The sequence below is a fragment of the Ambystoma mexicanum genome, chromosome 5p, assembly GCF_040938575.1.
Source record: "Ambystoma mexicanum isolate Mex_15411 chromosome 5p, UKY_AmexF1_1, whole genome shotgun sequence".
NCBI classification, from domain to species: Eukaryota; Metazoa; Chordata; class Amphibia; order Caudata; family Ambystomatidae; genus Ambystoma; species Ambystoma mexicanum.
This window is the reverse complement of record NC_090930.1, coordinates 537843793-537871155: the sequence shown is the minus strand read 5'-3', so window position 1 is coordinate 537871155 and position 27363 is coordinate 537843793.

Here is a 27363-nt window from a genome sequence, read left to right as displayed (position 1 = left end):
CCCTCCAATTAATCAGTGCATTCAGGTAACAGGCATTCATTCAACAATGATACCTCTCGGGGATGAATGATCAGTGATATGTTTTACCATGAGTGGACTAGAGTGTATTGGAATGGCTCCTCTCTTGGGTCATCACTACAAGCTACCATGTCACCTTTACAGTTTCTTCATCAATCTTTAACCCCTCCCATTCCGGACAGTAACAGCCCCCATTCTTCTAAGAAGGACCCCCTGTAGTTGTTTACAATGGCTGTCAGCCTCTCCATTTCAATAATCGGGAAGATAGCTCAGGGGCAACACGCTCGTCTTGGAAGCAAGATGACACAGAGCAACACAGGTTCGATCCCTGGGTCCGTGCTTAGAAACCTTTGGGTATTAAGCGTATTATAAATAACCAATTACAATTGTAATTAAAAATAAGTACAATTTACATTCACATTCCCTCCTTGTGGATGGTCTCACCACCGCCCAGCCCGTAGCCACGCCTCACACCCTGTAGGTAACCAGTGCTTCCCCGGGTCTTTGGTTGGGATTCATGAAAGGATTGGAAGCGGGTCAAGGCTCAGCGGGGCCCCTTCAAGGAACTTGACCCAACTAAGGAGCTCCTGTCAAAAGATGCAAATTCTAGGATATCGGCACCACATGTGTGCGAGGGAACCCACCCCACCACAACCTCTGGGGCACATGGGTGAGGCATCCGCAAACATCCTTGAGATTTTAAGCGGGTCCCTATGCCACCCGTGCAGTATCTTAAAATTATGGAGGCAAATAAATTACCATGGAATGTCACCCCAGAAGATTCTAGCCCAGCCCCAGTCCTCATCTGTGATTTCACCCCCTACTAGTTCCTACCAGTATCTCTTGAAATTGTATCTCCCCACCTTCAGATTCAACACCAGCATCTAATATATGCTGGAGAGGGCACCCTTTTCTTCTCTTCCTTCCCTATCCCCCTTCCTTGCTCATGCCCCCCTGCTGCTGCGACTGACTGCCTGGTCCCTTCTGAGTCCTACAGGGGCCAGGTCCTCCCTCGATCATTTTGCCTCAGTACCCCCTTCTAGCACATGCCTTCAGACACCCTTCCCATACTAGACTACTGAGTCTGGTCCACCCCGTCTCTTCGCACTAGTTGACTCTTATCCCGTCCCCACGCACACTTGCCCTCCAGGCTCCCCCCTACACTTAACCACCAGCACTTACCCAGCTCTGAGGGTCCCTCCCTCATTTATACCCATGTCCCTTCCATCCCCACACCTGCTCCTCCCTCCTGCACTTTCTGTTTGCTACACTTGCACGATCCGAATGTTACAAAGCCTAGCAGGATCGTATATTGTTGTTTATCCTCCTATGTTACCCCCTCCCCCACTTGTTTTGAGGCACCTGCAAACACTTTCTGATGTTTAGGCGCCTTACAAATGTACAATAAATGAATAGATACAAATAAGGCTGTGATAATGTGGCCCGTTTAAGATGCACCACACCGGAATGCCACACAAACCTACATATTTCCACCTCTAAATCCTGGAAAAAGGCTCAGCCAGGCCACAGCCGAATATTAAGGAAAAGATAGAGAAGTTTAGGGAGTACGGTTATCTTAATAAGCACTATCTTGCCAGCAATAGTGAGGGATAGATGGGCCCAACTCTTAAGCTTAGTTGCCAGCTGCAACATATACGTATCATGATTGTGCTCGTATATCACAGTGCTGTGCCGGTCAGTTACAACACAAGTAGCGGATGGTAGAGGGGGACCAGGTGAACCCCTGTAGGTCGTGAGGCTCGGTGGTGGCATCTGTAAAGGGGGAAGAGCTCAGACATTGTACAATTTACCTGGAGACTGGAATCCTCCCCAAAGTCTAGGATAGCATTCATTATGGGCACCAGATGGCTGTGGGGGTCTCTCATGCATAAGAGCGCATCATCAGCATACAGGAAAATAATTTCAGGTGTGCCTGTCATTCAGATTCCCCAGTGTCAGTGATTATGTCATATCAAATCAACCAGCAGCTCGATGGCAAAGGCAAATATGAGGGGCGATAGGGGGCAACTCTGGTGGGTGCTTCTGGCTATTGTGTATTTTGGGGAACAGTGTTCCATTGTTGTTGACCCTGGCCATCAGTGCTTTGTATAAAAGGTGTAAATATGAGAGAAACGCTGGACCGAACACACATTTAGCTAATACTGCGTTCATAGATTGCCAGGACACTGAGTCAAATGCCTTTGAATATCAAGTGTAGCTGCCACTGCATAAGCCGCAGCATCTATCTGTGCTAACATATTGAGAAGGTACCATAAGTTCAACGCAGTGGACCTCCGAAGGATGAAACCTGATTGATCTGGGTGAATGATGTGTGGTATAAATGGCACGAGATGGCTAGCCATGATCTTAGCAAATATTTTGATATCCGTGTCGATTAGAAAGAGGTGTCTGTATGATCCTGACCGTTCTGCAGGTTTATTCAGCTTCAGGAGAACTATAATAATAGCCTCTTTCACGGTGTCTGGGAGCACTTGCACAGCCAGACATGTCTTGTAGTGTCTGTAGAATTCAGCGGTGAGGCCGTCTGTACCTGGTGCTTTCACTGATGGCAAGTCGCCCAGGTGGTTGCAAGACAGATCCGAGATCAAGGAGGTATCTGGCCTCCTGTGACAGGTTGCTTATCAGAAGGTTCTCAAGAAACCAGTCAATGTCTTCCTGTTTGCGAATATCCCTGTCAGAGTAGAGATCTGTGTAAAATCTGGTAAACACCCCATTTATAGTCACTTGTGTGTGTACCGTGTTGCCAGCTTCATCCATAATAAGTGAAATGCATCCGCTGCCCCCTTCCTGATGCACCAAGTGGGCCAACAATCTGCCCTGCCTGTCGCCCTCCCCATACTGTTGAGCAGCCACCAGGGTGTCAAGGTACTTAAGTTCAAGGTAAGCATGCGCTATGAAGTTATCCATTGCCTCCTTTATCTGTGCGATTGTGGCCATGGGTGGGACAGCAGCCTGCCCCAGTTCTAGTTTACCCAGTCAATCCTTGCAGCTCACTATGTCACACCTGAATGTTTTCAGAACACTGTACTCTGTGGCCATGGCAATCCCAGTCCTTCTCACCTTTTTTGCCTTTTTGACATTGGGTCATTTTTAAATCCCGCTGGAGATCCCAATGATCAGCCGACACTAGATCATTTCAACCTTAGATACAGCACAAACTCCAAACCCAGTACACAAGTGGGAGGTGCGGGCGGCTAATGTGGGAGCAGTGTCTACACAAATATGCATATACCCACTAGATACACGCCAGTTTCAAACCTACAGTGGGCCTACTATAAACCTCCAGGTACATACACTATTGGTGATGGATGAATCTAGGGTAGTGACCCTCAAGATGCACATCACAGACACATGTAGGGGCCTGTTGAGATCTGAGATTTTTGCTTAAGGAGCATTGTTAGATCCTGAAGATGATCTAGAAAAGCTAGATTACATGGGAGACCATGCATGTTTTGTGGAATATTTTGACACCTTCCTTTTCTATGAGCATAAACCTGTGCAGTGGTTAGACACAAACCTCTGGGAACATTTTTAGATCCTCTTTTGAAATCGCCACCTGAGTTTAAGACAATTCCCATCAAAGCCCCAGGTGAAGGAGAGCACATAGTGAAAAATGGATACATAGAACCCCCACCTCTTACAGATGGCCAAAGTATATGGTTTACACTTTCTGTGGTTTATGATGAAACATTCTATGTCACAATTACAGAGAAAACATGGCAAAACAAAGTCCCTCTTAACACATTGTGGGGGGGTGGAGTCTTGCCAAGTACATGGAACTGACACGCTAGATGTAGCATGTAGAAATCCACATTTGATGTTTTTTCTCCATCATACCCAGTTTGTGGTAATGTGTAGTTTAGATCGTCTCTCTCCGTACCCAGATGGCCAAGGAAGGTGGCTTTTGGTGGACAACAAAAAATCTTAACAAAACAATCAAGGAAGGTAAATATGAGCATATTACAAATTCCTCAGACATTCCCGTTAACGGGAATATTGTCACCAATGAGTGTTACAAAAGACACAAAGGTAAAGGAGTAGGTCCCTATACAGCTTATGATTAACTAAACATTTCACAAACCTATGCCATTTCCATACGCAACACATGCCAGTAATGGCAAAGCAAGCACCTTTACATGAGGTTTTTCGTTAAATAGATACATGAGGAAGATCAGGTAATTGGTCAGCAATCCTATATGGGATAGATAACCTAGAAAAGGCTAGGGCCAAAACGGGAGGCGAAAGATGCTGAACTTACCTGGAAGAAATCTGTTCTGAAAATTCAAGGACTGGCTAGACTGCCCATTGAGATGAGCCTTTTTGCAGCTGATGACCACTTAATTGCATTGCAGCAGAAAATCTACATGCTGCGAGATGTGGTAGTGGATATGGTGCAAATCATTCAAGGAGACTTGAAAACTTTACAGGATGAACAACAAGCAATGCTTGAACTTCTGAAGCTCACAGACTTCCTGGACACACTCACTGCAGATGTTCCAAAAGGGTCTAATATCACATGACCAGAGCAGCGGACAGAACTGAATCTATCAAGACAAGCTCAGAGACAGGCCCTTTCAGAGTCCATCTATACTCTGCTGAGTGTACTCTAGAAATAATTCTATGGAGTATCAGCGTGGACACTGCATGGGATCCTGAACATTCCTATGCCAACAGAAACACCTCTGTTGTAAGAAGAATGCAGGCCTGGGACACCGTGCATCGAGTAGAGAAGCATTGAATACAAACATTCTATGGGGTGCCATACACTCATGCCTGTGTGACTCATGAGGATTCTTTGGTACAAGTGTATTCCCTGAAGAACTGTGTGGGAACACCCCATACAAGATGCCAGGACATTCTCAAGATCAGCCTGTGTGAGCAGAATTCAAACTCAACCAAGTGCAATTTGAATGCAATTTGAATGGAAATCTTCAGTAGCAGAGCTATGCTACTACCTAATGGATCTTACATCATGCAGTTTAACGCTCCATGCTGTGGTGTGCCTGTGGAGATTGCCAGCTTGGTCACAGTCTCAAAGGTGGTAAAGTGTTGCAACATTGTATTTCATCCACCAGTGCACACTGAGCTAGTGCTATTGAATTGGCCTGAAGTGAAGCTATCACCACTGAAGTTCCTGCAACTATCGCTGAGACAGGTATACCTCCTGGATATGAAGATGCACATCACTAGCACCACAGAGACTTTTGTACAAGAATCAAACAGAGCACTGCAATTGGCTCAAGACCTGCTGGAGAGAACACCTGATTGGCCAAAGGAGATTCAAGCCCTATTGGAAAACTCTGCTCCAACAAATGGGAGCTCCATTCTGGGATCCATTATGGATTGGCTGACAAAGACATTTTTCTCTTTCATTCCATTGAAGCGAATTGTGCACTTTTTTGGAAACATAGGCTCGAAGATCACACCTGTGTTCTACATCCTCTGAGCTGAATTCATCCTGATCCTGATTATCTTTTTATTTCATCATAACAAGTAGCAGTGAACGTGTTCAATGCACCAAAGTTGAATCCTGACTAACAGATGAAAACTGTTGGGAACTTTTCGTATGACAAACATCTACCCATCTCTGATTCATTAGCAACCATCAGCGACTGAAGATTGTCTGATGACCAGTACCTGCTGCATCTGGCTCTTCTCAAGAAGAAATGTTTATGTTTCAGTAATTAGTATCTTATGAAGATTCTGAGTGAGCACACTTTTTGTAAATAAGTATTCTGCTATGTTTAACATGCTCTTTTGGCTCTTCACTCTTATTCCCATGATACCTATGATGCCTCCACAGCTTTCTCTATGGCTCATGGGGGATGACATTTAATTTTCTATGTATGCCCATGTCATCCATTCTTAAAGTGACATGAGGTGAGCAGTAGGACCAGCCTTGATGCTAAAGTGCAATATAAACACTTTCATATTTAGTCAAACGCAAGCCGTGAGATTTGCGTTTGCAAAGTTAAAGTACATTACATCAGTGTTCTATGCGAGAACCTATGCTGCGCGCCAGTGACCTTGAGCACGGTACATTACAATTCGCTTGTATAAAGAAAAGTTGTTCATTGCTCTATAAGCTTTTTCTGGAGCAAAAGACAATGTTCCAATAAATAGTAAACAAGAGATAAAAATGCAAAATACAGCACTGCAGAAGAACTACAAAACGCTGTCCTTGCTGTTGTTTTTACAGGATCAGTATTGTCCGCTGACAGTTTTTGAAAAGATTCCTAGTGCTGGGTGACGAGATCGGCCTTGCTATAGTTTACACAAGAAAGATGTTGGTCACTGATATTTTTGTTTAGAAAGATGTTTAGTGCTGGATGAACTTTGGCAGTGGTAGGCGTAAGACAGTTTTAGTCTGTTGAACTATGGGCATGCTAATGATTGGAGGTGACGCTTCCTGTCCATTTATTATAAATAGACCAGGCTCAATGCCCAGGAAGCTGTTCGGGGTGGTGGAGCTGGCAAAAAGACAAGAGGCAGAAGCAGGTGGCTGGAAGACTGAAAAGAGAGCACAGGGGCCAAGCACAGTTATGTGCAGCAGTCTCTCCTTAACTACAGTGATTCTGCAGTCTGAAAAGTGTTTATTTATTCCAATTCTGCAGAGAAGTGAGTGAATTGGACTATTTAGAGAAGAATGAGCTACACTTTTAATACACAGGCGAAATTTCACGATAGCAAACCGCCAGCCAAGTGCTGTTGTGACCAGCAGTCTCTCATTGCCTAAAGTGATTCTGCAGTCTGAATGGTGTTGCTTTTCTATGATTCGACAGAGAAGGAATGGATTGGACTACTGAGTGAAGGAGCAGCTACACTTTTAAAACACCCGTGAAATTTCATGACCGCAAAGCACAAGCCAAGCGCAGTAGTGCGCAGCACTTGTGTGAGGCAGGGGCACGAGCAGATCCCCGGAGTCAATCTCAGCGACTTTGCCTACATGCCGGTGTCAGAATTCTAAGCTGCTTGGCTGCAGGAAGAGCAGTGAGTGTTTTCCTCCCTATATCCTATTGTTATGATGAACTTGCGAACCATGGAAAAGGAGGTTTTGTTGACATCGCAAATTAATTGCTGCCCACAGAAATGGAAAGTATTTGTACTAAGTTTGACTCTCCGATAAGCAGCGAGGTATCTGCAGGTGAGACCTGTGAGGCCGGATTAGTATTGCAGAATGTTTTGAGTACCTGACATTGCTCCTGCAGTCTTAGACTATACCCTCGCCGCTACTAATATAAAAAAGCAAATTACTGAGTTTTTCATGCGATAAAGCCCAAATTCCAGGGTGTGGGCTAACGGAAGAGAGTGAAAATATGATCCAAGTGTTACAAGCGTGAAATGAGTATGCCATTTCACCACACCCAAATGAAGCTCCACTACTGCCTAGTGCACCCGCCATGGAACTCAGGCAGAGTGAGGTCCCGGTTGAGATACATAGCATTCGGGACTTACTGTAAAGTACCCCATATGTATTTAACAGCACTGCCTTTGAAGATGTAACTGACCCAAATGAGTCATCTATTATATCGACTTCCACAGAATATTCAAATCCCCTGTGGGCAGATTTGGGGCCCCAAACATTGGCGACTTTGAACTTTGTTCTGTCATCTTTAGTCAAAGTTTTCGATATTTTAAAAGAAGAAGTGCGTACAAACATAGATAAACTGCTGGAAATCCAGGGGGAAAGTGTCATAAATACCAAAGAAAGAAGAAGTTAGATGCTTCTTCAAGAACAAGGTCACTGCCATTGTTTGTGGAGTGCCACAAGGATCCTGTGTGTCGCTCACGCTTTACAATATATTCAGAAAGCCCCGCTTTGACCGTCTCGACAATCTGGGTGTCACCTACACCAATAATGCGGATGACTCCCAGATTTTCATCACACTCACTGGATGCTATACCAAAGACAACAAAATGATCAATGACATCTTTCTTGAGATCCAAACCTGGATGCCACACACAGTAAACGATGATAAAACAGAACTACTGGTCATTGGCTCCCAAGCTCGCTTAAACAAATTAGACGAATGCTATGCTGCCTTTAACATCGATGGGAACACCATCAAAGTCTGAAATGAAGTCAAAATACTGGGGATCTACCTAGACTCCACTCTAGCGCTAAAAAACAAGTTAACTCCACAGCCTCCTCCACTGCTTACACTAACAAACTTATCAATGCTTGTAAGCCTTTCTTAACCAGCAACAGCTGCATCACTTTAGCTAGAGCACTGATCCTTTTGAAGCTTGATACTGTAACACGATATTCCTTGGATCATCCATGCGGAACATAAACAAACTTCAAGTTCTTCAGAACAATGCCTTAAGATCGGCCCTAAATATACCTCGCTCCAGTCACATCTCGTCCTTTAGAAGAGAGCCTGTTGGCTACCCATTTGCAAATAACAACAGGGTAAATTAAGGCTCAAAGAGCCGGAGTGGCAACTGCCTTCCCAAACCGTAGGGGAATACTGGTACACAGGGGATGGTTTGCTGGGGAAAAGGTTTGTCAGCTTGCCAATCAAGGCAAGACAGAACAACTAATGGTAGTGCTTGAGCGGTGGTCCTGCTCACTTGGACACAGGGTGGTAAGCTGATCTGGTGCTCTGTTGAGGCACCCAGACCCCACCGGTGGAGAGACGGGGGGGAAGGGGAGGTGTTGTGTGGGATATCTAACCACGGGCGATGATGGACATACTACCTGACTGGAGGGCAGTCTAGCTGGTGTGAGTGTTTTTTTTTTTTTGGTCACCAACAGCCTGACAGATGATGGGAGAGGAAAAGGGGAGGGAGAAATGGGAGTGGGGCAACCAGCACTATTGCATAAAAGTACGAGGGGGGGATTAAATCTCGTGGTCTTGGACCTAGACGACTAGGAATGACAAGTGCAAAAATGGAGGCATCAGGATTTTCTTATGATTTTATTCACCCTGGTGACTCGAAAGTTTCTTGCAGATGGATGGTTGCCCAAAGAGTGGATTGAGTGATACCAAATTTTTACTAAAAATGCACTGTCCCACTAGCTAGGGGATGTGCTGGAAAAACCCATGCTTTCTGCTAGCTAGTGGGACAGTGCATTTTTAGTAAAAATTTGGTATCACTCAATCCACTCTTTGGGCAACCATCCATCTGCAAGAAACTTTCGAGTCACCAGGGTGAATAAAATAATAAGAAAATCCCGATGCCTCCATTTTTGCACTTGTCATTCCTAGTCATCTAGGTCCAAGACTACGAGATTTAATCCCCCCCTCGTACTTTTATACAATAGTGCTGGTTGCCCCACTCCCATTCCTCCCTCCCCTTTTCCTCTCCCATCATCTGTCAGGCTGTTGGTGACCAAAAAAGAAAAAAAAAAAAAAAAAAACACTCACACCAGCTAGACTGCCCTCCAGTCAGGCAGCATGTCCATCATCGCCCGTGGTTAGATATCCCACACGACACCTCCCCCTACCCCCCCGGCTCTCCACCAGTGGGGTCTGGGTGCCTCAACAGAGCACCAGATCAGCTTACCACCCTGTGTCCAAGTGAGCAGGACCACCGCTCAAGCATCACCATTAGTTGTTCTGTCTTGCCTTGATTGGCAAGCTGACAAACCTTTTCCCCAGCAAACCGTCCCCTGTGTACCGGCTACCCATTTGCGACAGAATCACACTAAGATCACTTGTCATTACCCACAAGCGTCTAGCGAACACAGCCGCCAAATACCTGCCAGTTAAATTCTCGAGACATCAGACCAACAGACCGACCAGATCTAACTAGCTCAACCAACTTACTATCCCAAACTATAACTTAAAAACAGCTGTAGGCTCCAGCTTTCCAGTAATAGCGGCCAAATGCTGGAACTCCCTAACCCCTGACATCAGAGCAGAGCCATCATTCTGGTCCTTCAGAGCCAAGACCAAAGCATGGCTCTTAGCTCAAATGACTATCTAGCATGTCCATCTCTCCTGCTATTCCGCTCAAGACATCTCTCTGCATAAACCAACTGATCATCCGGTACGGAGTTTGTACATCTAGATAATGTAATGTATATTCTTCTGTAAATATGATTGAGGACCTGTACCGGTACCTTTGTAAAAAGTATTTTTCTCTATAAAAAGCATTTTCCGTAGTAAATGTGATTGCTGTCTTAAGCCGTTTATTCTATGATTCCTGTTACTCGTGCTTGCAAGGTGATTTGTAACCCACCTCCTCCGCTTAAACTGATTATTAGTGAATCGTGCAATTTCTTTCTCTGTAAAGTGTGACTGTAACTTGCCATGTACCTACGCATAAGCGCCCAGATACCCTTGGGTGCGGTGCGCTATACAAGTAAATAAACTAAACTAAACTAATGAAACTTACAGAAATACATGAAAGATTTTGAAGAATGCCTTTTTATGACAAGGTCAACCAGTAGTCATTCTGGATACATCCGTGGTAATGTTAATCCAATACCAAAAAAGAAGAAACAAAAGCGCAACCACACTCTTTTGGCTTGTCTAGTGGATATCAAATCTTGCATGTCCTCTCACTATTTTACGCTCAATGCTGGGAAAACTGAAGTCCTCTTTTTCCCCGCTAATATGCTCTCCCCTTCCGCTCCCCCTTCCTTTATTTATTTTCCTCCATCCTAGTTTCAAGTCTTGCCCATGACCCGAAATCTTGGCCTCCACTTTGACTCTAGTCTTTCCTTCTCTCATCACATCTCTTTAACCTCGCATGCCTGTCGCTTTCCCCTACACAATATTTGTAAAGCCCGTCCATTTTGGACTTCATAGTTCTTGTCTTACCCCTCTCAAATCTGTATTCAACTCTTCTATCCGTCTTCTCTGTCTTCTCTCTTTCTGAGATCCTATTTCCTCTTCTCTTGTCACACTTGGCTGGTTACCCTTTCACACTCAAATGACATTTATTTTTCTCTGTCTTTTCTTTAAGTCCCTCTGTGGTCGTGCTCGAAGCTTTCTCTCTCCTCTGATATCTTTCTATACTCCTTCTCATTCTCTCTGCTCTTCTTCCCAGTTTCTAGTTGTGGCATATTGACCCCCTTGAGCCCAATCCCGTTTTTGCCCTTTTAAGCTTTTAGCCCCTCTTCACTGGAATGCTTTTCCCTACTCTCTTTATTCTATTTTTGTCTGTTCTTTATTTCGTGGGTCGCTGAAGTCTCATTTGCTGCAACATCCTTGATTGATTGTTTTCTGAATGTTTTGTTTATCCATTCTATTGTACCGTTCCTTGTTCTCTGTACAGCACCTTGGCTTAAGGCGCTTTATAAAACACAAATAAAATACAAAATATGTAACCAAGGAGACGGACAACACAGGAAAAAGACTAAAAGGCAAAAAGCAAAGAAAGTAAACAGAAATTAATTGTGGATGTTTATAAGGTTGCTGAATTTACAAGACCTTGCTGAAGCGTCTATAATAAATTTTGTATACGTTTCTTCGAATATTGCAGCAATATTTTGGGTGTGTCGTACCCCAGAGAGGGCAAGGGAGCCAATTTGTTTTTTCTCATTTCGTCTCTGAAATATCAGCAAGCACTGGCAGACCTGCAGCTCGCATGAATACTGGCTGTCAAACAGATGTGGGAGAGGCATTCTCCAGATTTAGGAACAAGTGCTCCTCTATAGACCCAGGATTGGCAGAACTCTGTCAACTGTGTGATGTAAAACAAGCACAACTGGTAGGGTTGGGCTCGAGGATGAAGCAAATGACAGAGGTAGCTCAATCCTCCAGACCGAAAAAAAAGGAGGTAGCATAAGATACAGCTGCATCTAAATTAACTCTGGAGGCAATTGTTTCACAGGAAGATAGAGTCATCTTTAATAGAGTTGCCGTTTTGGATATTCTGCACAAAATTCCCAGCCTAAAAGCAGTGACTTTGAGGGATATTGACTTGATTGACTTTTGTGATGACAGAAGAACTGATTAAGTAGCTGTAACAGTCTGCTCCCGATTGATTAGGGTTCTCATTTTAGCATCAAAGATTAATTTAGACAGAGAGGATCTGATATCTACTCTCGTCCTAGCAACATACTCAGCCACTCAATTTTGAGAGGGGACGATCTGCTCCCACTGTCGAGTCTGAGAATGTTATGCCCTGTAGATCAGGGCTTGGCTCGAACAGTAACATTAGCACAACTAATGGATAAGTATGAAAGAGCAATGGATGACTGGTCATGGCTACCTCAGTAACTTCGTGGAGAAACTAGGTGAAGAAACTAGGGATGCACCCGTACAGTGACCACACTTTTAGCATTTGTTAGTGGAATTCACAAGGTTTCCATCACTTACTTAATTCAGAGGGAATGTGTGCAAAATTGTGTGTGTATGACTTGATTATTCTTCAAGAAACATTTCTGGTGAACAATGTGTCATTGGACAGATATTATAATTGCCAGCAGATGGCCACCCAAAGGGGTCTTAATTGTAGCAGCATGATCTGACACTATCTGTAAAATGGTAAAGAGGTCTATGTATGGTATTCTGGCGGTCAATGCAACTTTTTCTTTTTTAAACCTTTATTTATTTGACTTGACAGCGCACAAACAAAACAAGATGCTTACAGCGTGGCAATAAATTACACCATTACAAAATGCAACTCTTACAATACAGTGCTGGCATTACAAGTGCATTAAGAGGGTTGACAATTAGGTAATGTCTTGAGTATATGATTAAGAGTCGCAATTCTCGGGATGGCATCATTTGGGGGAGAGGGCGGGGGTAGAGGGTTCAGAGTCTGAGTTTGAGGTTATGGTGGACATATAGCTACAGAATTTCCACCAGATATCCCTTGGTCTCGAGTGCGGATGTTGCAGTGCACCCCAGATCTCCTGAGTATCATGCGCCCATGTGACTGTCCTGAGCCACTGTGCATACGTAGGTACTCTGGGTCGAAGCCAGTTCATCAAAATGCAGCGCACAGCCAGTACCATGCAAAGTCTAGCCAGTTTCCTTGAGTCATGACCCAGTTGGGGAAAGTCGTGGAAGAGGCAGCACATTGGGGATGGGTCTATGGTGTGGTCTAATATAGTAGAAATTGTGGAGCATACTTTGGACCAAAATTGCGACAGCCGCGGGCAGATCCAGATCATTTGAATGCAGGGGGCATGATCCGCACCACACCTAGGACAGTTGGACGAAAGACCACTAAACATATGGTGTAGTCTGTCTGGAGTGTGATGGTATCTATGCAACACTTTGAATTGTATCAATTTGAACCGTGAATTATATGATACGTTGTGAGTGCGAGCACACATCCGGGACCAGCGTTCATCAGTGATCTCAATTCCGAGGTCCTCTTCCCACCTAAGCCTTAGTTTAGTGAAGGGGGGGGGGCTTTGGTCTGCAGTAAAGTGTAAAGTCATGATACTTTCCCCTTAAAGGAATCAAAGGAGCACAGCTCCGTAATTATGGGTTTGTCAGGTGGTATTGTAGCGAAGTTGGGGTATCTGGCTTTGAGATTTTCCCGCAGAGAAGAGTATCGTAGCCTTCGTTTTAGGGGGATTGGGAGGTCTGCCCATTCGAGGAAGTTGCCCTGTTCATATACATCCCTGAGTGTCAAGAAGCCCTCATCAGCCCAGCGAGCCACAGTGGATTGTGGGATGTGTGGGACGTCAGGGAAGAAGTTCCAGAGCAGTAGGTCCCTGTGGAAGGGGTGAGGTGTCTGACAACAGAGTTTGCCGAGTCCTGGTCAGCCGGGACGGGTTTGAGAATAAGGGAAACTATTACTCGCTCACTGACTGTTAGTTTCTCTAGCCAGACACGGGGGGGGGGTCGGTGGTGTTAAACCAGTGGGAGGCAAATTGGGACTGGGCTACCAACCAATACTTGACAAAGTCTGGGGCGCCAAACCTGCCCAGCTCCATAGGAGTGGTCAGTGTTGTTAATTTGAGTCTGACTGCGCCTGAGTGCCATAAGAAGGTTTTAGTTATGCGGCGTAGCGAACGGAAGAAGTCATCGCCCGGCCACAGGGGGAGATTAGTGAATCGGTAGAGGAGTTGGGGCAGTACCACCATTTTAAGTATGCCTAGCCGACCTGCTAATGAGATGGGAAGTCTAGCCCAACTATCCGTTATAGTGGCTAGGTTTGTGAAGTAGTTCCGATAGTTGTCCCCACGTAGCTTCACAGTTTGTCAGGAGACAACCACCCCGAGGTAAGTAATATTGGATTGGGACCATGTGAATCCTCCTAGGTCTAATGGGGGTAGCGTGCCATCCGTCAGGGGGAATAGGACAGACTTGGAACAATTCACTTTTAACCCAGATATGTATCCAAAACAGACCACGTCTTCCAGGATTGGGGCAAGGTTGACTTCTGGGGAGCGAATATACAGCAGGGCATCATCGGCATATAGAGAAACAATATCGGCCTGCCCCGCTGTGCGCAAGCCTCTATGTGAGTGTGACTGGCGCATCATATCGGCAAAGGGTTCCATGGCTATGGCGAATATCAACAGGGAAAAAGGACAGCTCTGTCGTGTTCCTCTGGCTATTTGGAAGGGGGAGGAGCACCTATCCTAGGTGCGGACCCTGGCTGATGGGCCAGTGTAGAGTAACTTAATCCATTTGCGGAAATTCGGACCAAATTTACACTTCTCTAGGACTCGCCACAGATACTCCCACGACACTGAGTCAAATGCCTTCTGCATATCTAGGGTGGCCACTACCGCCTGCACCTCCGGATTGATCCTACTGATTACATTAAAGAGTCTCCTCAGGTTCAAAGAAGTGGATCTGCCCGGGACGAATCCCGCTTGGTCAGGGTGAATGATTTGGGGCATGAATGGGGCCAGTCGGGTGGCCAGTAGTTTGGCATATATTTTGACGTTGCAGTTAATAAGTGAGAGGGGGCGGTATGAGCTGCATTGGGTGGGAGTTTTGCCAGGTTTAAGAAGAACTGTTATCACTGCCTCTCGGAGCGTGGGGAGGAGAATACCCCTCTCACATGCCTCCTTCCATAGGGACAGAAAATGCGGGACCAGGAGAGATTTGAATTGTTTATAGAAGTCGATGGGGAGGCCATCCGGGCCAGGGGCTTTGCCTGATGCCAACGATTCAATGGCCTCCGTAAGCTCTTCCGGAGTGAAAGGTCTCTCGAGAGAAATGCTGGCATCAGCGGAAAGGACCGAGAGGGGGAGGTTCTCTAAGTAGGAGTCAATTTCTGATATCTGGGGGCCCTCAACTCTGGAGTACAGGGAGGTGTAGAATGATAGGAATTCCGAGTTAATGTCTTGTGGTGAAGTGCCCAGTGTTCCATCGGGTCTCTCTATCGCTGGTATGTTGGGAGCTCCAAATTCTTGGCGTATTAACCTAGCGAGAAATCTGCCTGGACGCTCTCCTTTGCCATATTTTCTTACCGCGTGAGGGCTGTCTAGGAACTTGACCTCCCATTCAGCTAGGCTGCAGAATGTGTCTAGTTCTGACCCAAGTTGTGCTAATATTTCAGGGGATTGATCCAGGGCATATTGGGTTTCAAGGGTTGCTAGTGTCGACTCGCTATTGGTGATATCCGAGCAGATTTCTTTCAGGATACCACACCCCTTGGAGATGGCAATACCTCTAATGTATGCTTTAAAGGATTCCCAAAGGGTGGCTTGTAATGACACCGAATTAGTGTTAACCTCAAAGAATTCCACTATGGAAGACTCGATCTCAGATGCAAAGGCGTGATCGAGCAGGGCATGGGGCCTCATTCTCCACTGCCTCGTTTTATCATAGTCTTGACCCCAGTTCAATGAGATGATCACTAGTGAGTGATCAGATAAAGTTCTAGGCAGGATCGCTAGGTGGGATAGGGACCTGACCAATATGTCTGATATAAGCCACCTATCTATCCTAGACTGTGAATCATGGACAGAAGAATAGTAGGAGTAAGTGCGAGAGTCTGGGTATATGAGTCACCAGGCGTCCATGATGGCCAAGCGAGGGAGCGTTGTTAGAATAGTGTGGGCTGCCTTGGATAATTGACGAGGTCTAGAGCCTGATCTGTCTAGGTTCACATCTAGTATCGTATTAAAATCGCCACCCGATATGATTGGCACCAGGGGGTTACTTTCCAGTACCGAGGCCAGGTGCAGGTAGAAATCTGGGTCATCAAGTTCGGGCCGTAGATGTTTAATATGGCCACCTCCTGATTTTGCAAACTGCCTAGGACTAGTGCATACCTCCCCTGTGGGTCTAGCCGTGAGTGACAGCAGGAGCACTTAAGACTTTTGTGTATCAGAGTTAGGACACCTCGACTTTGGGTAGAGTAATTGGTTTAGTACCTCTGAGGCCCCCATTGTTTAGCGAACTTTTCGCATTGTTCAGAGCGGGCGTGGGTCTCTTGAAGGCATAGGATTTTAATGCCATGGCGTTCCGCATACAATTGTATCTGTTTCATCTTTTTGTGGTTACCTAGACCTCTTACATTCCAGCTCATGAAAGCTAAGCTACCATTCGCCATTTATGTGGGGGCGATGGTGGACTTCTGGTCTCGGGAGTGGCAGTAGCCAATCCCAGCCTAGCTGGGGCGGGTACAGCGCACCTTCCGCAAACACATGATATAATATAGCGGTAATTGTGGCATCTCTTGTGGTTGTCAAATCCTTTTTAACATAACTCCCAATTCCCCCCCTCCCAGATCCCCCAAACAGAGGAATGATAACCCAACATTGATCCAACATGACCATAACAACAACCAGATCAACGGCATCTATGCCTGGGGGCCTGAGAACTGGCCTGGCGTTACCTCTTCGGACTGGGGATACATAAGGATATTTGCGTTACTAACCAACGTGAACCAGTATGAGTAATATGGAAACACATGACTTGAGGATCAACAGATCGGAGAAAAAGCAAGACCACCAACTAATGTGTTCTTGTGAGGTGTAGCTGCAGCCGTGCGCACGGCAGTGTATGGGACTATTTCAGCAGGGGCTATTTGGCTCCAGTAACATCTCCAGCGTCACAGTGGGGGATCAGCTGGGGAAATGTTCATCAATAAATTTTGAAGCTTCTTTCGGGATCGTAAAGAAAAATGTTTGATTTAAGTTTTCAATCCTCAGCTTCGCAGGAAATAACATGGAGTATTCAACCCCTAAGTCTCGGAGTCTCTTTTTCCCTGCGACAAAGGTTTTGCGTTCCTGCTGTACTGCTACGGAGAAATCCAGATAGAGGTGAATTTTCGCCGCTCCAAGAAGTATCTCCCCTTTGGCTCTGGCTGCCCTCAGAAGGGCATCCCGGTCCCGAAAATTTAAAATTCTGGCTATGATGGGCCGTGGAGGTGCTCCAGGTCTAGGTTTCATGGTTAGAGAGCGGTGGGCTCTTTCCACTGCGAATTACGGAGACAGCTTAGGCGTATCCAGGAGTGCTAGAAGAATGCGTTCCACAAAGTCCTCCATGGGCTCCTTGATGTTGTCTTCAGGCACCCCGACTATGCGTAGGTTATTACGTCTTGAGCAGGATTCAAGATCATCATTCTTTTTTTCAACCGCCAGTACCCGGTTGGATAGTGTGGAAAACCGTAGCCCGCAGGGAGTCCAGATCATCCTCGGCAGCCCCCACTCTTGTTTCAATCTCAGCCACCCAGCCATCGGTCTTCTCGATGTGAGCTTTTATGGATGAGATGGTGCCGTTCATGTCATCGAGTTTGGTATGCAATGTGGTGAACCCCTCACAAATATACTCCAGCATCTTCTGTGAGTCATCCGGGACCGGGGGGGCCGAGGCCGCATCCTCCAGGGTCTCACCCACTGACTTGGCAGGTGTTTTTGTAAACATGTTTAGCAAACTCTGTTTTTTCCCTGCGCCAGCCCCTTTGGTCATGGTGCCAACGAGGGAGGGTTTCAGCACTGTGGGTAAGCGTGGGTGGTCAGCAGTCTTGTGGTTCTGTTGTGTTGCCCAGTGGAGTGGGGTATCCGAGCGCGCTGGTCTCACAGGTCCCTTACAAAGCGGTATCGTGTCTGCTAGTGAACTTATGATCCTAGCAGTATTTGGAGCCTGCAAACATGACTCAGCAACAGTTGTGTCCCGGCTCCAGATGGCCACAGATTCACCCCAGATGCCGGTGTTGCAGGTTCAGTTGTGCCGTAGGCGCGGCGTTAGGGTACCACTCAAAGAATGTGGAGCAGGGGACCTGTTGGTCGGCGGTCCAGGGGGGCAAGCGTGTGTAGGATAGGCGCTGGCGGTAAGTGGACTGGGCCCTGTGGAGTGGCTGAAAGTGTTTCTGGGCTATTTGAGGTTTATGGGAGTGCCCTTGCATAGATTACAACATTGCCTTGTTTGCTCATGGGCCTGTTACATTCTCTGGTGCTTCCAGCTATATCAAGCTGGAAGCACCAGAAAGTCCCTGAGGCCGAAGAAGTGGGGGGGGGGGCACTCAGAGGGGGCCAGCCACGGAACTGTTCGCCGGAGGCGGTGTCCAGGGGGCGGTCCGCGAGCCCCACGGCACTGGCGTATGTAAGAGTTAGACCACAGGAATGGGTTCAGTCCGTGACCACTACACTTCAGATATCAGGGCAGGGGGAGGTAGTATGTGATGAGGGGGTAGAGTGTTGCTATCCGGGGGGGCAGCCCCAAGTATTACTGCGGGCACAGGGTTATTGTCCAGGAAGTCAGGGCCAATAATGTCTTTTTATGCCCCATCCCACATTCCATGGGCAATATCTGCAGACCCCCGAACCCCGGGGGGTGGGAGTGAGAAGGTCCCTGGTCGTAACAGCAAGCACTGCCGTGGTGCAGGCGCAACCCCCCAGGACACCCCCGCCTCCCCCAGGGCTCTTACCGTTCTCTTTCCTCCCCGTCCCACGGAACGTGAAGCCAGGCAGCAGGTAGCGTCCGCGAGGTGTCTGTCCGGCGGGAGGGACCCACTGTGATTGAGGATATTCTTCGGGTCATTGGGGGGAGCCCCCAGTAGCTTTCAGGCCAGCTCACACCTTGCCTCTGCGCAGGATGATGTGTGGCACCCCCCGGTTGTATCTCGGGGATTGGTGCTCACTCGAGTGTGAGTCACCCCTCCCCCACAGGTTTGGCGAAGGGGCCGCGGGTGCCGGAGCTAACGCACGGCGCGAGACGGGTGTGCACAGCGCCGGATTTCGCCCCGGTCGTTCTCCGTCCCCACAGGGCTACCGCCTCCAGAGATGGCTGGGGTGTAGTATGGGGCTCTCCCCGCAGGCTGCAGTCAGGCAACGAGGATGCGCTCGGTGATTTGGGTAGTTTTTCGGTTAAAGGATTTCCCCAGTCCAGAGCTCTGTACTCAGGGGGACATCTCTGCTCAGCGCAACAGTGCCCCCCCCCGGTCAATGCAACTTTGATGGAACAAAATCATCATTTACTAGTAGTCAATGTATACTGTAACTATGCAGAAACCTCTCAAGCCATACTGATGAACCAGTTGTCAGGGATTCTGAGTGAATGGTTGGAATTGTGGGCACTGGGTTTGTTAATCATAGCAGGGATGGGATTTTAATGCCGACTGTTGGGGCTTCAGTGATGGTTTGCACAGGCCCCACACTGATAAAATCCATGTGCCAAAGGCTCAGGACTTGAAAGGGAAAGCAAAGATTACTTTTTTTTTTAAAGAATGGAACCTTTATGCAATCACAGGTGATACACAACAGGGTGAATATTATAGAAATACCTGGAAGAGTGGGAACCGAGAACCGATAATCCTGTATCGATTTTATTATCACTTCTGAAAATCTTTGGTTAAACAAGAAACAAAATTAAATTGGTAGATGGTTACCCCAGTGATCACATGAGATTAGAAGTACCTCTACCCTTTCTAGAACCTCTTACACAGAAGGATAAGATGGGCACGGTTAATGTCTCCTCGGCTAAAAATAGATTGATTTGGGCTCCAAAAGACATATTTAAATGTAATAATTTAATTAGGGGACAATTACTTTATGATTATGGGGACAGTTGTACATTAGCTCAGCTACTGACCTTCATAAAGTGTTTTCTAGGCCCTAGGAAATTGACTGATAACCCCAGATCTGGGCCTTGTAATACAGATATACAGCGCTGTAAACATATTTACAGGAGCGATGTGAAAAGACTCAAGTGCCAAGGACGAGGCAATCCCAATATGGGGTTTGATATTAAAAAGTTAAAACAACATTATAAAAATAGAATAAAGTCCATACAGTCACTGGCCAGAGGGTGAGAAGATGCTGTATTGTATTGCTGCCAAAGGGGACATTAACTATTGGAAATTGATTAACTAGAAGGACAATTTCCATGGTTTGGCACAATCAAACCAGATATCTGAATACTCCTGGGCCAAACATTTAATAGAACTTCATAAGAAACCAGAAGGAAATTCGGCCGCGTTGGGGAGAATTAAGGCCGTACCCTGGTCCTTGGAACCAACAATAGTACAAATCACAAAAATCATACGGCATAGTAGTAATTCAAGAGCACTGGGACCAAATGGTCCCTACAATAGAGTGATGAAAGGAGACCCGGAAATGTGGGCAGAAATACTGTGTAGTTATTTTGAGTCAACCATTATAATGAAAAAAAAAACTTTTCCTGGGAATAGCCTGTATATCCTTATTTTTAAAAAAGGGGACAGAGGGACACCTTTGAACTATAGGACTATTACAGTGCCCTTCAGTCCTGGGTGAAAGAAAACGGTATTTTAAAAATGAATCAAGTAGGATTCAGAACGGGGGTTGGAACGTCAGTCGTAGGGTAGGATAGTTGATGGGAAGCAGGGTAGGCGATTAGCCTCAGAAGGAGTAGTGAATTAACTGTTTGTGATCACCGTAGATCTCTTTTTGGCCTTCGACCAAGTAAATCAGGACAGACTTTGGGAAGAATTAGATAGTTGGGGATTGCCATCAGTCTTCTAAGCAATCCTCATTTACCTACACAAAGACTCAGTGTTAAGAGTCAGGTTGAACACAGAAGAAATGCTATCTGCCCCTATTTCCAACTTTCGTGTTCTTCGACAAGGTTGTATTTTAGCCCCTTTTTTATTTAATATTTATTTGGCCGATTTGGGCATCTTTCTTAGCACCTTCCATCTTGGGTACAAAGATACACTGGCTGATGTATGCAGACAACATTATAATGCTAGAGAAAAGGGGGGAATAACCTGGATACCTTGCCTTTGTTGGCTCCAAAAGAAAAGAAATTGATTTTCCACGCAGATTTATGCATTATCGTGCTGGGTTGTGAAAGGGTTTGTTTATTTAGTTTTTTTTAAAGTTGTAACACCCTTAGTTAAAGGTACAGACGGGGTTCTTATGTCCCCATGTGGCCAGCTGACATGTGTTTCTCCTCGTAGGTCCTTCTCAAGGCTGATACATATTAAAAATCATATATCGTGACAGTTTGTGGTTTTTGTGACATTGATGTGACATAGTACATATAGCATGTGTGCGAAGTGCATGGTGTTGGGTGAGAATAGTAGTGTTATGAAATCCATCATACATTTTTATTTTTAGACATTTTAGAGTGAGTTCCATCGTGAGGATTAATGAGAACGGGGAGAGAAAAGGAGAGGGAGAAATGGAAGAAGGCAAGGTCAGCATGGGATCTAGATAAGAGCAGGATAGTTGTGTTGTCAGGAATTAGTGTTCCTCTTACCTATGGATTGCGGTCCGGTGCCCCCTGTGGGGTTCTGGTAGGGAATTGGAATGGTCCTGTATATACAGTGGCTCCAGTTGGGCCCTGTGATAAATGGATGATAGAATAGGTTAGTGTGGTGGTGATAAAGGGATCCCTAGTCCTATGGGCTGGTGGAATCTAGCTGTTCCTGGGCCATACAGTAGTGATAGGCTCCCTGGTGAATTGGGGGTCGCCTGTGGGTTGGTGAGCCTGCTGGTAGGCTGGGCCGTTCATCCCTTCTGTCTTGTGCCTAGTGGTGCTAGGGCGGTGCAACTGGCTTGTGTGGTGGTACCATGTGTGTGACGTTGCACGTGTAGTTGGTGCGAGCAACTCCTGCTGTGACTCTGAAAGGTTGAATTGCCACTTTGCTTGTGATGGTGGTAGACCTCAATTGGGATCTTGTGAGCTGGAATGGCGCATAGGTAGTGCATCTGCTGTTCCTGTTTGGTTGTAGGCTATGCATGGCCAGTGCGCACATAAAGTGGATGGTGGCCAGTTGGATGTATTGGCGGCACAATGTCCTTGCTATTGCGTGGCCGATGCCCTAATATAAAGTTGACGGCCAGTGGTGTGGTGTGCATGGGCATACACCCAGATATATCATGAGGGTGATCCTTTGATGCGGCTATTCCACGTGTTCAAGGTGCCTTTGTGGGTGGTTCCTGGGGCGATTAATCCTTGAAGTGAGGGGATACTCCCTGGGCCTAGTGGAGGCTGGCCTGCCTTACCGTGGGTCCTGGGGGCCTATTATGTACGTGCTCGGGAGCTTACCTGGCGTTTCATCTGTGCCACTCAATTGGCTGTTGCTGCAGCCATGAAAAGAGCCGACTCATTATGAGCCGTAATGGAGAGTGCTGCGCGTGCGCGAGGTGACTAGCGAATCTGGTCTCACAGGCGCATGCTCACTGGGTTGGACACTTAGTTTTCGCGCATGTACACTCGGGGTAGAGGAGTGCTGGGAGATGTGAAGGGGTATTCCCACGGTGCACCCGGTGGCGGGTACGTGGGTGAGGGGAAAGGGGGATGGCAGAGCCATTCCAGTTGCAAGGTAGGCACAGAGGGTGTTGGGCAGGTAGTTATGGAGTCGAGGGACTCCTGGGGGTTAATGCCCATTGCCTTACTATGGAAGGTATTGGTAGGAGTGCCATTACTACTTTAGGACGAAATTGGTGAGTCTGGATGTAGCATAGGTGGATGACCATTGGTGTTTTTGATATCATTGATATCAGTATTCCATAGTGTTTTTCTCTAGGTGATGAATGTGAAGAGTGTCTTTTCTTACCTGTGTTGGGTGCTGGGGCCTAGTGTAGGTGGTCCTTTGGACTGACAGGGTGTGGTGCAGTCGGTTGGCACAGGGCCTGTTTGTCTAGGTTCAGGCTGTGTGGTACAGAACACAGGTTCCCTGGCGTTTTAATTTTATTTTTGATCAAAGAGGGTTGGTCAGGAGGAGCGCAGGAAGGAGTCAAGGAAGAAAATGCGGAGTTGGTCAGTGACTGTTACTGAAAAACATTGTAATCATGTTCGCTATTTAGACCATTTTTCACACATCTGTAATGACAGATGATTCTTGCTTCTTACTGTCGTAGGCTCAACATTCTATTACCTCCTCTTTCTCCCATCTTCACTGTCTGTAGTCCGATGAATCTTATCTTGCTCTTGTCTTCCATCTGGTGGTTTTTCTGCCAATGATTGGCCAGGGGCAGTTTTGGGTCCTGGGAGTGAATGTTGTCAAGGTGTTCTCTTATCCTGATCAGGACCTCCGGGATAGTGCTCCCTATGTATATTTTGTCACAGACACATATAAGTGCATACATTACATATTTAGTTTTACAGCTAAGGTGTTCAATGATTTTGAATAGTGGACAGCCTTTGAAAGTTGCACATTTGGTTTGTGTTGCATATTTGCACATCGTTCATGTGCCACATTTTATAAAGCCAGTCGGTATCTGCTGAGCCAATCTTTTGCCGTGATATTTTTCTGAGATAGAAAAGATGGGCTTAGTATGATGTGTAATGTCGGGGCTCTGCTGAATTATAGACTTGGATATGATTTTAGGCAAGGTCTACTATGTTCGTCCATTGGTAGCAGGTTCCAATGTTTTGCCAGTATTCTTTGTATTTTATAGCTGCCCGTGTTGTACCTGGTTACAAATCTGATTGTTGACTCTGTGGTTGCTGTTTTCTTTCTTGGGGTTAGTAGTCTCTCTCTTGGTATAGCTGCTGTTTTTAGTTTTGCTTCTGTGAGGTTTTTGTTGGTGTAGCCTCTGTTTCTGATTCTTTGATCAAGTAGATTACATTCTTCGTCTAAGTTTTCTTGTGTATTGCAATTTCTTTTCGCTTTGATGTACTCGCCTTGTGGTATATTGTGGATCACACTTTTCCTGTGACAGCTCTTTGCATGTAGAACCGAGTTAACCTCAGTTAGTTTTCAGAAGGTTCTTGTAGTGATTTGGTTGTCTTGAATTGTGATTCTTAGATCCAAAAAATCAATTTGATCTAAACATGAACTAACATGACTAGTTAGTTCTATTCCATAGTTGTTCAGGTTGAGGTAATCCACATATTGTTTTAATTCGTCTGGCGTTCCTTTCCATATGAGTATGATATCGTCTATGTACCATGACTAATTGACAATTAGGTCAGTGAATCTTGTCTCTCTCATGGCATGTTTCTGTTCGTATGAATGCATAAAGCAATTGGCTAGTGCTGGAGCATAGCTGGCTCCCATTGCGATTCCCCTCGTTTGTTTATAATATTCGCCATTGAAGATGAATATGTTGTTAGTTAGTGAAAATTTGAGAAATTCCTTTGTCATTTCAGCTTGTTCCAAGTGTGATGCTGATTCATTGGTTAGTAGATATCCCACGCTAGTGATAGCAAGTTCATGGTCGATGGATGTGTATAGGGCCTTCACATCTAGTGTGGCCATTAGGAAATTGGGTTCCCATTTGATCTGTGAAAGTATGGCCAAGGTGTGCATAGAGTCTCTAAGGTAAGTTGGTATCCCAACGACTAGTGGTTGGAAGACGTTGGTGATGTATCTTGCAAGTGTTTCTGTTAGTCCTCCTATTCCACTCATGATAGGTCGTCCTTTTGGTATTTTGTCAAATTTTGTATGCATTTTTGCCAAGAAGTAGAGGGTGGGCATGATCGGATTATCTGTTCTGAGGAAGTCATGTTCTTCATCCGTGATAAGCCCTTGTGTTTGATAGTGCTTCAGTAGGTCCTTGTGCTCTATCACAATTCTTTGTTGAGGGTTATTGCCTCAACACTAACCTGTGATCTTGCAACCAATTAAACCCTAATGAATTATCAATACTAGAGCTCAGCAAGGTCGGATCCAATCTAGGGTCCATGTTCCACTAATCTAACATTATAATGCTAGATTGCACTAAGGTTGGATCACAATGTTTAATCAAAGGTTTTAATGAGCATTGTAAAAATAATGTACTGTTGATAAATACATGAGAAACACAGATGTTTATGTTTGTTTATGCTTATTAGTTTATAATGGGTCTGGAGCCCGCGGGCATCAGGGCACAACATATATGACATAGACATCGCAAGCAGCTTACGATTTAAACAAACAATAAGGTTTTAAGACGTTTCCTAAAGGTAGTCATATTTTCTTCCATTTGCATCTCAGCAGGAAGTTTGTTCCAAACCCGCCCTGCCTGAACCGTGAAAGCGTGTCCATTGCCGCTAACTCGTTTACATCTGGGCTGTCTCAGTAACATCGAATCCTTAGACTGGGTAACTCTGATATGTTTTTCAGGTATCAGACATTCTTTCAGGTATTCTGGTCCGTATAAAAATCTGTGCACGATAGTACTCCTCTTAAAGCATATTCTCGCCTCTACTGTAAGCCAGTGCAACTCCCTCCTATGCGTAGTTACCAGGTCCCGTCTTGCCATGCCTTTGATCATCTAGACTACATCATTTTGGAGTATCTGAAGCTTTTTGATGCAGCCTTTACTTACTCCATCTAGTAGTGCACTACAGTAGTCGTGCCTAGTCATTATAACAGCTTGAACTAGTGTAATCTAGTTTGCCAGATGTTAGTATTGTTAGCCAGCCAGAAGCATAAAAAGAGAAATTAGTGGCTGGAGGGTAACAAAATTGAGAGGGTGGATATTTAGGTTGTAACTTATTTTCTAACACCAGAAAAAGAACAGTTTTGGTAGGTTTCTATGAAAAGGATCAGTCACTTGTTGCCCAAATAAAGAATTAAAATTTTAGGCATGGTACATTTTCACTTGTGCCCCGCTTGAAATTTTACAAAGCTAAAGTCATTCCGGCACTCACATATGGAATAGAAGTGCATCACTGTCTATTGGATGAGTATTTTAAGCACTCGGAAGGTTTTTATTTGGAAATAAGTTTTACGGTTGCTTAAATCAATCCCTATAAGTGTAATCAGGTTTGAACTAGGCCTACTTTCCCTGGAAGCCCAAATTCTGTGTAAAAGAGCTACACCCCTGGAAAATTCACCATGCACAGTTTTTAATGAAAAAAATTCTATACTGAAGAACATTCACTTGCGTAAAACTGCGGCGATCTTAGAACTTTGGTGATTGAATAGCGACTGTGTCTACGAGAACCCCACAGCCTTAAAAGCAACGTCTATGGCTTATGTATTGGTGTAGAACATGTGACTCCCTGGGAGACTATAAACACTATAGTGTTCTAAAGGTAGGCCACATACAGCTAGGGAAATGTGCACAATACCGTACTCGTTTCCCTTTGTGGAAATTTGGAAGCAGCTTATTAAGGTTTTGGCTCAATATTCTTCCAACTATGGCCAATTGCTTCCGATTGATGAACTTAAATTGTGACACCTAAATGTGTAGACACGGTTTGAAAGAGTCAGAGATGTTAGAGCACTTGTTTTTTAATTGTGACGCCTTGATAGGACAGTGCCAAATTTGCTTTGGGAGATATATTGATGGTGGCAGAATTAATCCAGGGCTTTCACAATGGAAGCAGATTTGGACATCTTTACCTTACGATCTGAGTAAAGCCTTGTATCAATTCTTAATTCTCATAAAATTGGTTAAACAGACTAAATGTAACTGGATATGGATACTTGATTTGATTGCTTTTTATTTTTATTGAAAATTAACTGGATTTTATGAAATAGTAATGTCTTTTAATTTTGTGTAAGGTTTTATCGTGTTGTAAAACTGAACGCCGAATAAAAGCATGAATTACATTTCTTTTAAAAAAGAACACACTGCTTTCCAGAAGGGAGGGGCAACTTCATCATTTTCCTGAGCTGGACTGTAATGCCACTAAGTTGGATTCTAGCTGTTTCGAGGCGTTTTGAGTCCCTAGAGCACTCTGCCTCTTGACATTTGAGCAGAACTTTGATATTGATTGAGCTGCATGGGGAGCAATTATGCTTCTCTTCCCCAAGGCAAATGAGTTCACCACCTAAGAGCAGACCCCTTATTCTGGATTGGCTATATGCTGAGATCATTAATCCCAAAGGACATTTATTCTTTTTTGAAGCATGCTATCCTATTTTTGATGCTTTTATGATGAAAATATCATGGTACATTAATAGGTGGCTTTTTTAAATATTTTTGGAATTTCCCAATTCTTCAATTTGTCCTTGAATTGTGGATATTGCCAGGCATCCAGTGTTCTCCGGCCCTCTCCACTCACTACCTACTACTGTTAGTGAGTATGAGAGACCTTTTACCCTTCATTTGATATCACATTGAGAAAGGTATTGAGGTAT